General features: G+C 37.6%; 1 protein-coding gene across 10 annotated transcripts in view; it reads left to right on the top strand.

Moving 5' to 3' along the window:
- The window catches only part of Nlgn1 (neuroligin 1), an 861540-nt gene that overhangs the window by 166323 nt on the left and 680606 nt on the right, over nt 1-14611 (top strand). For 6 of the 10 annotated variants that reach the window (XM_015494255.2, XM_048814278.1, XM_048814277.1 and 3 more), the window contains exon 1: nt 1658-1841. The exons of 3 other annotated variants lie outside the window; for them this stretch is intronic. The gene's annotated coding sequence lies outside the window, so the exon portion shown is untranslated. Of the gene's footprint in view, nt 1-1656; nt 1842-14611 lie in introns of those variants that run through there. One more of the 10 variants, XM_015494252.2, reaches the window with a different exon arrangement.

Below are 14611 nucleotides of genomic sequence, written 5' to 3'. Positions count from 1 at the left end.
GGACTGAGCCAGTGCCCAGGGTCCAGTAAGCACCTAGTAAATGTCCAACAAACAGAACCCCACTTCTGCCTTCCAGGACAGGCTCTTGAGTCGACTCTCAGGTCTTCTGCCACTACCCCTACTCCTGCTTTTCCACACCAACATGGTCAGAGCTGCTGCTGGCCCTGTTCTCGCCTTCCAGGACTGAGAGCTGGGAGTGCCTCTGGAGGGCTTCCTTCTGGGGGGACTCAGTTCAGGTTAACACACAGCTAGGACTGGGGTTTCTTTCTGACCCACATCCCCACATGCTGAGACCCTGCTGGCACAGGACCATGTGCCTGGAAACTGAAGAGACCTCTCCAACAACACTCTGAGCCCTCCTCTGAGGCAGAACCCAGGTGGAACCTGCCCTTCTACCAAGTTCTAAGGCAAGGAGGTGGCCATCACCACACAAGACCAATGTAGGGCAGGTCCCTGCACAGGTCACATGTCCATGAAGTTGGCCCTACTTTCAGCATTCAGTAAACATAATCTCTGAGAAGCAAATAGGAAATTTTCAGGAAGGGAAAACCACAGCCAATTTATTGACTAGCATTCCTGAGCCTTGAAAAGAGATGTATATTTGTAGATTGACTAGAGGCATCAGTATTACAAAAAAAAAAAAAAAAAAACTTTATTGATTTTTTTCAAAAAGTCTGGTAGTTTCATATTATATACTAACACCAACATGGCTCACGGTCTGTCCCCAGGAGTGCAGTGCAAGAGCCCTGCCCAGCCTCTATTAGGCCACTTACAAAACATTAACAAAGTTCGTCCCCTTTCACCCTCAACCCCTCTTCCAGAAATGTGAGAAAACAGAGATAATTTATGTAGGAAGATATGATTTAAGAAAGTCACCAGCTGTCACATATCTAGCCCTGTAACGGGGAAAATTAAATACACCACATGTAAGACTTCATATAAGACATTCAATAAAAATGTCTACACAAAATAATTATCTGAAGAAAGTGCTTACACACTTACTTATGTTAAGTTAAAAGGAAAACTTAAAGAAGGAGCAGGACCCCAAAGAATAGTCTCAGCTTTGTGCCATTCTTCTACACACACATATACGCATTTAGAGAAAAAATCTAGAGAGAAAACCACTAAAATGAGAATAGTGATTATTCTTGGAGCATATTCTATCTTTTCTACTTTTCTGGGTTTTCAGATTTTCTACAAAGAACTATTGTTATTTAAATTAAAAAAAAAAAAAAACCAACAAGGAAAGAATGTTTTGAGAAGTCAGGTCTGAGACTGAGGCTGGCAGCAGCCCAGGCAGGCTGTGATCTAGAAGGGCCGCTGCCCTGCCGACTGCACGTGCAAAAACAACCAGAAATTCAGGAGTTTTCGAGATATATATTTTTTTAATTTTAAAGTTAAATCTTTGAATTTGTTAATGTTGTCGACTAATTGAAAAAAAATAATCAGACACTGGGGCCACACAGCCTGCAGGCTGTTATCTGCAATCTATGATCTGAACTTCAAATCCTCCCACAAAGTGCACCGTGTCATTTTGGCTTTGATACTGTGACTATCACAAAAACAAAGGCACCTTCATTCATAATTATAATACTGTTTTTCTAAAAGAAAGTGAAAAGTTTCAGTCCCACCTGCCTCAAATTTAATTAAAAGTCCCAAACATACATAAATGTATCTGAGAGCAAAAAAAAAAAAAAAAAAAGCCTCTAAAACTGGTAAATACTTTGACCATTTCGGCTTGAATTTGACGGCGAAGTGTTGTAGAAACTGTCTCCTTGAATTATTGGAAGGGGACCGGGGGAAGATGAGGGGGCTCCCTCTGTGGATTTGTCTGGCTGAGGGTAAGTTTGTGGCTCTTTTATTGGGAGGGGGCTGCCTGGGTTGGTGTGCCACGCGCGGAAGGTGATGCGGACGCGATGCCTGTGAAATGGGGCGAGCAGGGGAGATGTAAAGCCACCTCGCGCATCTCCGGGGGATCGCTAGGGAGCTACCTAGATGGAGCTTGAAAACCTTGTTTGGTGGCGTCTGTGGGGAAGCCAAGCAGTCCTCCAAGCTCTCAACTTTGCATTGAAAAATCTCTCAGTTGGGAAATGCCTCCTGGATCCGGTGCTTTCTCCCAGTGATACTTTAAGGGAGAGGAGGCGGCGATGCTTTGGAAAACCTGCCGGTGGAGAGGGGAAAACCAGAGTAGAAATCTCTGCCGCTTTGGCTGCGGTTTCAGTGACTGTCGCGGCTTCCAGGGGCATTTTGCAGGGGTGGGGGTGGATTGGTCCTATTCATGATGTGTCCTTCCTCCTTTTCTTTCTTCCTACTCCTTCTTTCCTCCCCCTCTTTACCAGACACTAAAGGGTTACAGGGTCACTGCATTGGATAGAGACAGTAGAAGTGGGTGACTGGCCACACACGTCTTGTAATTCACTTGCACGACTTTCCATAATACAGTCCGTGGTAACTTTCTTCGAGTTGGACGAGCCCTAGAGGTCTTTGCAGCCTTTCTGCCCAGGGCCCAGGCAGGCGAGTGCACCAGGCAGCCGGCTGCATTTCTGATGCATCCCTGCCCTGCCTGCCTTGCCACTTACTGGCTTTTCTTTCCGACTGAGCGGTGCGCGCGCGTTTCTGGATATTTTCTTGCAGCTGAATTGAGGGAATTTTTTTTCTTTAATTTTTTTTTTCTTAATTTGAAGCTCTCAAGGAAAGCTCGTTTTTATTTGCAGAGGAAATCAATTTCAACAGCTATAATTAAAACTAATCACTCAAATGAGTGAATATTAATCGACTTAGGAAACTAAAAGTTGCTTCGAAATCTGAAAAAGCATATTACCATCCACCAATTTTGGAGTCCACGTAGCTTCAGAACTATTGTATATAAAGAACTGATTTATTTTAGAGACATATATAGTGTATGTAGATGTGTTAAATAGGTTAATGAACCCCCCATTTTATATCCTTTGACCCTTTAGCATCATTATTATACTTGGGCTTTTTAAAAATATATTTAAGGTCAATTCTGAAAATTTTAAACCATCAAGAATTCAAATGCACTGGAATAAAATGAAGATAAATAATTGTTAAGCATAAAATTCTATACTTTGTATGTTTTAGCCTTTTGAAGAATAACATAGTGTTTTTCCAGAGGTTTCTGTTTACAGATTATGAAATGTATTCAGACACCTTTATGATTGTAGCCTCGAAGTCTCTCCATGATGAGTAAACTCATGAAAAGGCAACTCTTCAATGTCATCTGAAGCACATTCATCCTCCAGCACTTATTTCAGGAGTTCCAGATATATCAGACATTCTGGCTTTCAAAGATGAATCTCACCAAACTTTCCTTCTGAAGTGTGTGTGTGTGTGTGTGTGTGTGTGTGTGTGTGTGTTTAAACCAAATTCTGAAGCAAGCACCTGGAATTTGCATTTTCAGGATGAAATAGCAAAATATAAAACTTTTGTCTCCCAGGAATTCTAAAGGGGAGAAGTTAGCTATTTCTTATTTCTGAAGACTTTGTGTAAGATTTTCTAAAGACTATAGAAATAGCAAGAAATGGTTTCTACAAGCCCAATTGTCAGTCTCAAGCAGACATCTTCCAGGCCAGCTTTGCCTCTCTTTTGCTCTGCTCTCAGTCACATGGTTCCTGTGCAGACTGAACCTAGAAGAATGGATGTTCTGTGTTTTGGTACATTCTAGACACATTGTATTCCTGATAGCATTTAACGTATTTTTTTCCAAAGATTAAGCTAATCCAAAGGCAGCTAGCAAAGAACATTAAATGATTATAGCAAGTAAATAATGAAGGTGAGTGGTAGGTGAACTGGAATTTCTTTTTTTTTTTAGTCAAAAAGAATATAACTATTAATATAAAAGTTATGGAGAATTTGAAACATGAAAAAGGAGATCCTCTTAAAGTTAATTTGCATATTTTGAAAGCACTAAGTAGCATTGTTACATGTACCATAGTGTTAAAGTGGAAGACTTAACTGAACATACTTTTTAGAAGCCAGAAAATATTTTTCTATGGAAAACAATTGATGTTTCTGCTCCTTCATTACATTCTGTTTTGGTGGTGCCATTGAAAGAGGGAAAGTTTGACCTACTCTTTTGTGTTATCTAGTTGGAAGAATTGTATTCTCTGTTTCTACAGCAGTTCCTATCCAAAACTTTGGTCAACCTTTAACTTGTAAATTCACTTTAGAAGGCTAATAACTGTGGGGATGTTAATTTATAGAACAACCCACCACAAAAGTTTTAACAGCTGTAGCCTGTAAATGAAGAGCAAGTTACCTAGTTAGTTAGATAAATGCTGTATTTAATAGAGGAGACCACTTAAAGAACTACTGAAAAACCTGAAGAGCTCACTTAGAAAATTAATTATATTTTGCTCTATCCTATTCCAAGGCATGTTTTTAGTTATAATTATTAAACAGGACATGGTGGCTTCAATGGGTTGTTTTAATTTTATACTTCAGAGTAACACAAAATGCGGTAGTTTGGGGTAAAAGAACAGAAGCTCCCAATTAGCCCTGCTAATTGCAAACACAGTTCCTAATATCATAGACTTATCACTATAGAAAAACTGATGTTATGTCACTGGAGCTTTACTTGACAGCTGTACCTGTCTCTGGAAAGCCTTCCATGGGTTCTAAGTGGCCTCACGTTCAGCAACAGCTAGCCCATTCACTACAGTTTCCTTCTATGATGTTGAGACGATCAACAACATTGAATGTTATTTTTACATTAACTGATTTTTAATGAAGTTACCATGTGCTCTTAATTGAAATCAAAATGATAAGGGAAATTCTGTCTGGGGGTGGGCGGGAATTCTATTGAAAATGATTTGTTGAAATTTATATATATGTAATTCCAAAGTGCAAATCTTCCATCTCTTTGGATATATGGAGACATTAAAAAATTTTTTCAATTAATTTAAAATTTGAATTTTTGATCTTTCAAATTTGTAAAATTCAAAAAAATTAAATTAACAAATGCTAATGGTGAATCTAGGGTATCTTTTTTGTTGCTTTTTAAAGGATAATTTAAAGCATCTTGAAGTAGCAAGTCTCTTCATGTTGTAGGATAGCAACATACCCAACTGTTTCCAAGAGGAATGATTCTTTTATTCTACCAAGTTTTGTTTGGTTACTTTGGTTCTATTATCAGTGAACTCATGCTGATAATGTCAAATATTGCTGTGTTTCTATAAAATGATGTACATTATCTTTGATTTCTAGTGCTTTCTTGCCCCCCCCAAAAAAAACAAAACAATAAAAGGAATGAACAAGCAGTCGCAACAACAGAAACCCCACATTCCCATTTAGCAGTACATCTCTGTGAAAGAGAAAGACTGCCAACTCTAAGCTTAACTGAAGTCAGAGAAAACTAGTAAATCATTCCAGGCATTTGAAATTATTAGACACTAAACTTTTGGGAGATTTTTATATGAATTCTTTTTATAACAGTCAATATAATCTCTTCTGTGCCTATTTCCGTTGCATGTAAGAGAAATTCTAGTCAATGGCAAAACGCTTTACTGCTGCCATTACTGCAGACTTTATAGATCAGAGATGTGTCAGCATGTTGGCTTTAGCAGTAATGCCTCTTTTGTGTGAAACCTTATGGGCCTTGCAGGCACTCTCTCATCCTGACACTCATAAAATGTTCTAGTCCCATATTTATTATTTAATTTTCTTCCTATATATAGCAACGAAGCACTTCAATATATAGCCAGAAATGTAGCCAGAAAATGACAGGCAAGCGTGAATGGGACTAATGAGTTTTAATAATACACATATTAGGAACTGCTAAAGGAAGTTTAATTAAGAAAAACAAGTTGAGCATGAAATTCATTTTGGAACAAATGCAAGTTAAGTTAGTGCTACAGATGTAAAACCAAAAACCACAGTGATATATCATAGGAAATAAAGTTCCAGTCTGAGACTAGACCTAATGTACCTTGATGCAGATGCAGTTGACATCTCAGGACGTGGCTTTAAGTTGATGAGTTTAGATTTGATTTGTGAAGTAGGAAAAAAAATGTTTCATATATATATATATATATATATATATATATATATATATACACACACACACACATATACACACACACACATTTTTTAGAACACTTTTACTTTTCCCTGATTTGTGTAGCAATTTTTGTTAGAATTTTAATTCTGTATCCAGCCACACTTTTTGTACATAATACTAGTTCTCTTCTGACAGGACACACAGTAACTCTTTCTGTATTCTGCTTTTAATGTGACATATTCCTACAATTAGCACTACTCACTGGAGTCCATAGCTATCCGTTTGGATGGTGATTTAATAAGAAAACTGCATATCTATTAATTTATCTGTAACTATAATTCTATTTATTTTTTCATAATTTAGAAAATAAGTACATTATTTATTTGTTTGCTTATTTATTTTGTGGTAGCAGTTTTTTGAGGAGAGAGAAGTTGTGGAGAAGATAGACTATTAGGCAAATATTTCCTTAGGAATATGGTTTTCTTACATCTTTATCTAAATAACAGATAACCTTCTAGAAATAGTGAAGAAGTTGGCCAGTGAGGTGAAGGTCTCATATGTTCCTAACAGCTGCCTTTTGGAACACATTCAACTGATATAGTGACTTATTCTTTATACAGATGTGTTATCAGTTATGTATAATAGTAATGATTCTATTTTCCTTTTTGACCCAATCAATCCATGTTGGACTTTTAAGTGGAGGAAAGGTTAATTGCAGTGTCTTACAGTGAAATGAAAATTCTTGTTGCTTTTCTTTACAATGGTCATGGTGAAATGATTTCCTATGAAATCATTTCCTATGATCATATGAAATACTCACTATGCTTGGAAATTCCACAGGGTCACCAAGGGAATCAAGAAATACTGATTTGATAAAAAACCAAGTTGTGATTGTCACAACTGTAAGATTTCCCTACAAGACAACCACTGCCCTCCTCCCCTAACTCAGGACAGAATTAAGCAGGAAAACAGTAATTATTGTTACTTAACAGTAATGTCAGTGCATATGACATTGACGAACATATGTCACAATAGTCACACCTGAAAATAATACTTGAGCCATTTAATAGGAAACCATATTGCTAAAAGAAAAAAAGGCTCACTTCAGCAACCATTATGTTTCAAGTCAGTACAGCTGTCATTTTTAATTTAAATCCATATTACTTAGCTGTCCAAAACTTTACACACAAGTGACACTGTTATCTATCCTTTTTCTTAGGGGTAAAAAGAAAGTCACCAGTTTCATTACCTCTTTAACTGTGCCAAGTAGTTCTAATGCATATGTTATCATGAGACTCATGCCAAAAGTTCTTACTATTGAGAGCTGTAATCTTTAATAACAAGAATGAGGATGAGACTATATTAAATACTCACCTGCTACTATGGTAGTAGTCTACATAACCTCCACTATGACATGGGAATTTTGTGTTGATTTGTTCAAAGCTGTATGTGTTTATCCCTAGCACTCACAACAGTTATCAACTAAATATGCAGCCTCCTTATGTCACGAATATTTAGTCTCTTCATTTTTGCTTTTTTTAAAGCATAAAATTGATAGTTATTTGCATTCACAGATAGTTTGAAGTGATGTACAGTATTTTAAAATTAGAAAGGATCATATTTTAAATACTGAATTTTAACCAAAGTTACATAACTGAAACTTTTTAGTAATCTTTGTGCCTAGTTTGTATATTTTATCTTAAAAAATTATATAAGTAAGACTTATGAGTGTAATAGGGTTATTTCTGTTGTTATAATTTACTGAAAGGTACATGAGGAAAACGTGATATCTCCAGCAACTTTGAAATTACCGAAACTTATTTCAAATAGGTAGGACATGAATGGTGAAGACCATGAGATGTAAAATATAACACAGTTTGAGGTAAGTTGTGCAACATAACAAAGTTTGACATTTTAGTCATAGCACCAAAATTTTTAAGATTTTAAATCACTTAAGATCTTAAGATTAGAAAAATGTTTCTTATCTTTACTATTTAGTATTGCAAACTCTCTACTATTTAACTTGGCTTAAGTGGCGAGTTCATTTAGCTACTAATATTCCATGCATATGCTAAATTCTTGTTAATATTCTATTTATTAATGGTGTATTACACAAATGGCCCATGAACAGGGCATTGCTCTGAGTTCTGCTGTTATTTGTTCTAATGGAGTTGTAACATGAAGGGGAAATAAAAGAGGTAGCTATCTGAGGAAGATTGCTAGTGTAATATCCTTTCCCCTTCTGGCCACTGGTGAGCTCTATGCTAGATCAGGAGTGACAGGAAGCCATTATTGCTGTTTGGTGCCTCACGTAAAAGGAGTTGGTGGTCTTAGCCCAGCTCCTAGTAGACAGTTACTCCTTACACAATAGCCACTATAGTACTTGCCAATTCCAGCAGAATCCTGGGACTGAACAAAGGTTTAACTAACCTCTCTCTGCTAATCATCCTCCAAGGGGTCAAGATTGACACACCCTGGCACCGAGCCATACGCAGAAACTTAGCATTGCCTCTGCCAAAGTTGTAGCTATTCTCTGGCAACAAGGGATTTTTTTTTTAAAGAGGAGCTTTAATTAAGCAGGGCAACAGGAATGGCAATTCTCCACTCTTCCCAGGCACCAGCAACTCACTAGAAACCAAAATAAGCTTAAAGGGTGATTTGAGAATGTGGCACTGCTCTTACATTGTGCTAGTTTTTCTATAAGGGTACTGGCAGGCATAATTAAGTTGCTTCTGGAAGCAATGACTTGTGACCCAAAGGTGGCCCCTTTCAGACAAAAGCATCAATTTAATATCAAGCGAAGTAATCAGCTCTACCTGGCTGTCTTTCCCGAACTCTTGAGTGATTATTCATTTTCTTCTGGGGGAGCACAGGGTCGCCAATTGGTGTTAAAAAACATGTGCTGCAGTATTTTACATACACTTTAAATCTGTTGCCCATGACTTTTTAAGAAACATTCTGTCTCATCAATCCTTGCCCCACTCATCCCCTTCACCTTCCTAATCATTTGGAAGTCAGGATTCCTAAGGAGATTCTAGACTTAGCAATTGACATTTGAGAGTCTACCTGAGAGAAGATCCAAAGTGAATGGAAAATAAAATTTATTGTATATAGGTCATGTTAAATAGCTTTTCGCCAACCCCTATCTCCTCCTCCAAATAATCCAGACAAACAAGAAACTCTCAATACATAGCAATTAGCTGTAAGGATGGTCACAGCAGAAGTGTCCAGTTGTGTAACACAGAAGGAAAAGTTGTCCCTTTGGTCTCTTTTCCTTTGTTTTGTCAGAAAGGCTTTAATGGCATGTTTTAATTCTGGTTTTGGCCAAATAATAATGGAATCAGTCACCAGTAGATCTATCCGGTCTTCTGTGCACACCCTGCATGGCAAGGAATTTTCATTGTCCTGCAATTTTTTTCCACCTCTTCTTCTCTTCCCCCTCTTGCTGCAAGTCTAATTAAGCTCATGCCTCCATGGAGATCAGGCATCACAGATGGATAAACAAAATGAGGGCTGTGTTAATTGATGAAAAATAGTACAATGAATTAATGGGTCACTCATTCAAGAAATATTTTCTGAGGACCTACAATGTAATATCTTGTTCTGTGGATGATTTTTAAAATTCCAACAATTCAATAACCCTGGTCTCTATTCTCAAAGAGTGAGGCTAATCATATGTCTATCTTGTGATTATCCTTATTTTCATCGTACTTGGGATGACATCTTATAGCCCTAAAATGGCCTACAAATTCTTCACTTGTCAACTCCTTTCTCTTCTCGGGACTATGCTCCTTTCTTCTCTCAAGTCACACAGGTCTCTTTGGAAAGTCACAGTCTCCTCAGCATTGGGGTGTCTGGTTGCCTCTGTCTGATATCCTGTTCTTCACCTGCCAACTCCTACTCATCCTTCAAAACCCAGTTGATAGATCATTTCCTCCAGATGATCACCTTTCCCACTCCAGATTCTTAAATCTACCCTTAGAACAACCTGTCTTATCTTTCTCAATACTGCATTTGTAACTAAACAGTTATGTGTGCAAGTAGTTTACATAACATTTGCATGCCTTTTGGATTTTAGCCTCCATAAGAACCAGCACCACTCCTTATCTTGTTCACGATGCCTCTCCAATGCCTGGCACTATATACCTGCCATTGTGAGACTGCAGGTGGAAGCTGAGATTATCAGTTGCTGGGATAAAAAGCACTGCGGGTTCAGGCACGACTATGATTATAGATGCTAGGAGGGTTCAGGGAAGGGAGCATTTTTATATCTGGAAAAATCAGGGAGGAAAGTACTGACCTTTGAGGCAGGCCATGAGGGTTGCCATCTGGGGTCCTTCCAGGCAAGAACTGTTGGGGAGAGTATTCTCCAAAGGAGGATCTTGTGAGCAAGTTGAGCCCCATTCACTAAGCACTGCTCCCTGCGCTGCCCTGGCCATCTGTTTATATTCTTTGTTGTTGCTGTTGTTGTTCTAATTAGTTATACAAGATAGTAGAATACATTTTGACACATCATACACAAATAGAGTATAACTTTTCATTCCTCTGGTTGGACATGATGTTGAACCACACGCGTTGTGTAAGCCTATAGGTACATAGGGTAATAGTGTCTGGTTTGCCTATATTCTTTATTCACAAAGAGTTTGTTACCAGGAATGAACTCTACAATGTACTTTTGGGTGTTCTTGTTACAGTTTAAAATATTTTGTTGACAAACTCGTTTCTCCTGCTACTGTCAAGTTTTAGTTTGCCTTTTCCCCCATAACATTTGGATTTTCTCTGTTTTTTTTTTTTCTTACATCACAGGAGAGGTACATTTAGAGTAGAAGTAGCCCAAGGGGAAAGGGAACAAATAGAACCACTTATGTTTTCTGCAGAGAAATTGAGAATGGGATATATATATCTTTGGGAAATTACTGAGGCTTGCTCACCCTTTCTCCTGGAAGGCAGCTCTGGGCGAAACTGAGAAGGAGGCAAGGTTTATCTTTAGGGCCTTTCTAAAGATAATTCATCCACCATATCTCCTTCTATTTGTGGGAAATTGCCTCATCCATAAACTGTGCTTTTCTTTTGTTGAAGAATGTTCCAGTAGCTTTGTGTTTCTGTCTTGGATTTAATTATCTGTTACAAGGAGATGCTAATGATCTCTACTTCATGGTATTTAGAACAAAATTAAATGAGATAATAGAATTAGTTTCATATTCAGCCTCAGCACATGCTCCCTGGGTGTTTGCCATTGGTCCAGTTATTACTAAATGATGACCGTGGAAGAATATACTTGTCACCTCATCAGTTTTCAGTAGGTACATGCTCATATGGCACAACATTATCCATGGCATCTCTCAAACTTCTACAAAACCAAAGTCTTGAACTTTGATAGTCCCATCTGAGAGTATACCCTTATTCCTAACTGATATTTTTCCTTCTGGTGATAAAGATATTTATGGCAGGATATATGCATTTATTTTATCCTTCGGGATTTTCTTGCCTCCACAATCAGATAATCTACTCAACACTCGAACTTTCTTGGAAACGATGCCCCTTGGAATTCCATCATTCCTTTGCCCCAATCCTGGTTTCTGCTTACTGTCTGCCTCAAGCTATAGAGTATTGTTGGAAAAAGTTTTAAGGTCATGCTGTTCAGAGCTACTGCAAATTATGCCTATTAATTAACCCCAGAAAGCTGATCAGCAGCCTTTTTTATTCCCTCCTGTTGATGTTCTGTCTGTTCCACTCTCCTCAAATCCTCAGCCTGGATGAGCATATGGCTTCATTGAATTGATCTCAATGGGAAGCAAAGCAAAAGATCCTGTACCAAAACAGTTCAGGGCTTGTGCTCTGGAGTTAGGAGGTCCTGGATTTGATTTTGAAATCTGCTTTTCTTGGATTTGCAGACTTGTTAATGTTATCTAGGCACCTAAAGCCTTGTTTTCCTCATCTCAAATAAGCATACTTACCTTATCAACTCTTGAAAAAAACTAAATGACATGAAGCATGTCAAGTGTTTTGGACAGCTTGGCAAGTAGTTGGTGATTTCTAATATTAGTTGTCATCATTGTCATTTCAGGAAGCTGTGGGTGCACACAGCTGATACTTCAAACTGAACCTGAGAGTAAAATTGTTTTTACCCCCAGAATCCATTCACGAAGTGTATGGTCCTCATACCTTTGTGATCATACAATCTGTATTTTTTGTTAATAAATCCTAAAACATATAAAATCAACAAATATAGGTCTTCATAAGTATCTGTATCACCAAATGGGAGTTCATAACCCACTTGAATCTAATGTATGAAATATGATATGTCAAGAGTTTTGTAATGTTTTGAACAACCAATAAAAAAAAAGAAAAAGAAATTTCACATATTTGTTGATTGATTGTATATCCTCTTCTGAGAAGTATCTGTTCAGGTTCTTGGCCCATTTATTGATTGGGTTATTTGTTTTGTTTTTTTTTGGTGATATCTATCTATCTATCTATCTATCTATCTATCTATCTATCTATCTTTATCTTTATTTTATTTATTTTTATTGGTGCTGAGGATCAAACCCAGTTCTTCACACTTGCGACATAAGCGCTCTACCACTGAACTACCACTCCAGCCCCTGGTGTTTAGCTTTTTGAGTTCTTTATATACCCTAGAGATTAGTGCTCTATCTGTTATGTGAAGGGTAAAACTTTGCTCCCAAGATGTAGTCTCTCTATTCACCTCACAGATTGTTTCTTTTGCCGAGAAGAAACTTTTTAGTTTGAATCCTTCCCATTTATTGATTCTTGATTTTAATTCTTATGCTATAGGAGTCTTATTAAGGAAGTTGGGGCGTAATGTGACATGATGAAGATTAGGGCCTACTTTTTCTTCTGTTAGATGTGAGGTCTCTGGTTTAATTTCTAGGTCCTTGATCCACTTTGAGTTGAGTTTTGTGCATGGTGAGAGAATTTCCATCAACTCTACCTCTGCCCATTTCCACAAGGAGTTTAATTCCTTAGAAAACTGGGAATAGAACCACCATTTGACCCAGATATCCCTCTCCTTATTCTATACTCAAAGGACCTAAAAGCAGTATATTACAGGGACATAGCCACATCAATGTTTATAGCAGCACAATTCACAATAGCTAAACTGTGGAGCCAATCTAGATGCCCTTCAGTAGATGAATGGATTAAAAAAATGTGCCATATATACACAATGGAATATTACTCAGCAATAAAAGAGAATAAAATCATGGCATTTGCAGGTAAATGGATGGTTTTGGAGAAGATAATGCTAAGTGAAGTTAGCCAATCCCAGAAAATCAAATGCCAAATGTTTTCTCTGATATAAGGACACTGATTCTTAGGGGGGTAGGGAGGGGGAGCATGAGAGAAATAGATGAACTCTAGATAGGGCAGAGGGGTTGGAGGGGAAGGGAGGGTGCGGGAGGTTGGAAATGATGGTGGAATGTGATGGATATCATTATCCAAAGTACGTATATGAAGACAAGAATGGTGTGAATATACTTTGTATACAACCAGAGACATGAAAAATTGTGCTCTATATGTATAATAGGAATAGTAATGTATTCCTCTGTCATATATAAAAAATTAATAAGAAAATTTTTTTAAAAAAATACGTTTCAAGTCAGTATTTTTACACATCTTTTAAATCTGTATGCCCTAATTGCATCTTTGACTAACATCTCAAGGCACAGAGATTCTTGGAACACAGTTCACACTAATGAAATGGACCAATCCATATTTCAAGTTATCTTCTTGATGTTTTCCAATTTTTTCCTTAATTTGTTATTACATCTGATTACATTTTCATTGTTCTTAATCTTGGGATGTAGGTGAGGAAGAGCTTTTAGTGAAAGTAGGCAAAAGTTTTATTTCTACTCTTTTCTTAATCTTGGCTTGTGATAATACTTACTAGTATTTCCTTTAATTTACATTGATTTCATGGGAAAAACAATCCACTAGCCCACTTTGTGAGGATACTCTAATCACAGCTTTATAAAAATTGTATAATTCTGTTTGTCCAATGGTGTCAACTCCAACACACCACCATACACTGGGATGAAATGCCAACCATTAAGGGCCACTGATGACAAGGACAGACCACCTACCTTGCAAAGGACACCTCAAGTGCCCTGCATCACATAACCATGAGAACGTGCTGATGTTCAATCAAACACTTGTATTAGTAAAGCTTAATTTCCTTCTTATTTCATTTTATGTAACAAAGAATGGTAAATAGAAGTTGAAGTATTTTCTTCCCTCATCTCATTGGAATCATCTTGGGGTGGAGTAGAGACACACTGCTGTGGAGATCCCTTTTCTACAATCCTGCCAGTTTAATTTTCCTGAGAATAAATTTGATAATATTCTTCCCCTGCTGGAAATATTTAATGGCTTTTCATCACTCAGTGAATAAAATCCAAACACTTTAGCCTCTTAATGAAGGGCTTGCTTGATTTGGCTCCAGCCTGCCTTTCTAGCCTCATCCAATGCTCATCCTCATTTACTCTGTGTTCTGGCCAAACTAGATCACACCCTCCTCAAACAAGGCATTTTCTTTCTTTTCTATCATATGTCAGGTTTCCCAGGGGCGGG

This window comes from Marmota marmota, unplaced genomic scaffold, assembly GCF_001458135.2.
Source record: "Marmota marmota marmota unplaced genomic scaffold, marMar, whole genome shotgun sequence".
Taxonomy (NCBI): domain Eukaryota; kingdom Metazoa; phylum Chordata; class Mammalia; order Rodentia; family Sciuridae; genus Marmota; species Marmota marmota.
Note: the sequence above shows the minus strand (reverse complement) of the source record. Positions and strands in the feature narration are given on the sequence as shown.